This window comes from Ptychodera flava (genome assembly GCF_041260155.1).
Source record: "Ptychodera flava strain L36383 chromosome 23 unlocalized genomic scaffold, AS_Pfla_20210202 Scaffold_24__1_contigs__length_23054250_pilon, whole genome shotgun sequence".
Lineage (NCBI taxonomy): Eukaryota > Metazoa > Hemichordata > Enteropneusta > Ptychoderidae > Ptychodera > Ptychodera flava.
Genome location: NW_027248278.1, coordinates 976,207 through 978,836, shown reverse-complemented (window position 1 = coordinate 978,836; position 2,630 = coordinate 976,207). Strand labels below are relative to the sequence as shown.

At 44.4% G+C, this 2,630-nt stretch overlaps 1 protein-coding gene across 1 annotated transcript in view; it reads left to right on the top strand.

Moving 5' to 3' along the window:
• The first annotated feature begins 120 nt into the window (after positions 1-120).
• The window catches only part of LOC139124760 (eIF5-mimic protein 2-like), a 99,432-nt gene continuing 96,922 nt past the window's right edge, over positions 121-2,630 (top strand). Inside the window, exon 1 of the mRNA XM_070690870.1 lies at positions 121-238. The gene's annotated coding sequence lies outside the window, so the exon portion shown is untranslated. The remainder of the gene's footprint in view (positions 239-2,630) is intronic.

The window sequence follows — 2,630 nt, the reverse complement described above, 5'->3', positions numbered from 1 at the left end:
TAATTTCATGTAAAAGATAAATTCATAAGTAACTTCTAAACATTTTAAAAATAAATGGAGTTTTGATATCCATTCATCGCCGATAATTTTATGTTTTAAAACACAAATACCTGGGCGCTTAGTTCTAGTAGTGCATTTTACTCAGAACGAGGTGGTACATGCACTGAAAGAAGTCACGTTGCACATTACTATCAATTGAACACTGTTCAGTCATTTTTCATACCGGAGAGTTCCTAGCGTAAGTATCGTACGTTTTTTGCGTCCAAAAAGAGATTGACAAGGTCATAGCTATTCTTTTGTGTCCCAGCTCACTCTTATCAGTGTAGCTGGCTATAGAGAAATCGGAATATTACTCTGGTCAGTCGTGAGTACAATGTTTTTAAGACTGCAGAAGAGGAAGTAAAGACTAACCAAGGCCACACACCACACTATTTGCCATTGAAACACAAGGGCAACATTATTTACTCCTAATTTTTAGGCGTTGTAAAGTTCAAAAACAGAAGCTTCCATTCACAGTATTGTAGCGTGAGTTACCATCCTGATTTCTTCTAGAACGAGAAAATGAAGACCTTTAACGTAGTAAAACTGCAAGATGACCGTGACCTATGACCGACCTCCATTCCATAATGTAATGAACAACTTTCCACCCCACACTGTTCTTCGAAATGCAGGGGTTAGATCGTGTTCCTGTGAAAGTTACGAATCTATCGTATGCGATTCAACAGCTAAACATATAGGTCCGACTAGTCTTAAAAAGCAAAATGTAGAATGTGATGTTTTTGAATTAAATCTGGATATACCTGTTTGCCTTGTACTGCACTGGCCTTGGTATTTCAAAGGTTTTTTGAACTGAAAGTGAAACGATAAGAGGATCAGGTATAGCATGTCATCCAAGTGCTAAAACGTCACTGTACTCTTCACTTTACCCAGCTGCTTGACTAGTACTCAGGATATAATAGAAAAACACAAAGTAAATGATAATATAACCCTTTTCCTGCCGAGCGCCCTTGTCCGCCACCCTGCCAAGTCAGTAGAAAACGGCCCCATAATATGTGCCTGCAAAAGATTGGCTCTCCTGCACATTATCCTGCCAGGCATTTTGGCAGAAACCGCCCATTTTCAGGGAAGTTTTAGCTGTACTTATACGTGTTAGACTTCAATAATTTCTACATGCCAGTAGACAGGGGAAGGTGCTCAAGGGTTACTGCTGAAAAAAATTGAGGTCACCGGCTTTGTTTGCCCCAGGGGGTGCGTCATTTTATTGCCGTTTCATGCTTATTTTTTCAGAAATAAACTCCTTCAGTATTGCGCACGTCCGCTAGGCACAAACATCACCTCGCTTGTCTGTTAATCAGAGACCCTGGGGGTCATGCTAGGGGTGCAGCAGCACCGGCAAACCTGTCCTGTTTCCCCAGGGTAGGGTCAATTGAATACGTATCTTCAACGACTTGGCAGTGTAGCACAAAAACTACGTTTTTGCCGTTGTATTTTAAACGACATGGCTGAGCCATTGAAGCAGAGCTCCATGTAGTTTAGCCAGCTCGTTTGGGAGTTGGCTTACGAGTGTTACCGTTCATTACCGACTTTATTGAGTGGTCCGCAGTCAGGTACGGGTTTGTACCGTCATGTCTTCAGCTGCAGCTAACCAGTTATAACCAGTCACTACACCCAAGTCTTCAGTCTCACTTTTGCGATGCATGGGTACAGTGCAATATGCTTCCATTGTTCTAGCCATCGACGTCTCCACATGCCTGGTGGCCATTGTACAGCTAGCTGGTTTGCATAACAAAAGCAGTCCCTGCTAAGTGCAGGCGGTATCCCCATAGTATTGACCTCATGTCCCCTTTTGAATTCTCCGTATGCAAACAGCGTACGTAGTTACCAATGCGTCGGCAAGAGGATACGTTTGCCTGCAAACCAGAGCCAATACTTCGGACGATGGAATAAATAAAAAATCCAAAGCCACGTCCATTGAATGGCACGGCCAATTCAAGGGGGTGAAGGACGTTGCCTGGCTTGAACTTGCTGAGCTGAAGCCCAGCTTAATAAGTCAGACACCAGTTTGTAATGCTATTTCCGAGTCGTTCATATCCGTTCCATCGGAGGAACAAGTCGAGCCGTCCCATCAAAAATACATTCTCATTTTCAGTCATGCACAACTGAATAAGTGACTTTCGTCTCGCACCATCAGCACCATCTGCCAAGTCGTTTGCAAGAGGTAGCCTTCTAGATTAGCATTGCTGAGTTGATCAAGTTCGGCAGCAATCTCTATGGCACCAGGCAGCCAAGTATGTCCAACTCTGCCAGAAAACGTCACCGTGCTATCCTGCCAAGTCAGCTAAAAAGTGGTAAAAAAACACCCAGCCCCCCTCGGGTGTGGGGGACTGGCGGACAGGTTTCTGCACATTTCCCTGGCTATCGACTCCCTGCGAACCCATTTCGAGAGCAAAAGCCGTTCCTCACCCGTACCCTGTGTCGTCGACTTGGCAGGAAAGGGGGTACCAAAAAGTATCCCAATTTCCATCGACTTGGCAGGATATCGGCCGTGGCTGCTCAGATTCTAGCTACACCGAATTTCAAGCGGATTTTCACCGACTTGGCAGGAAAAGGGATAAAGAGATCAGGTAACT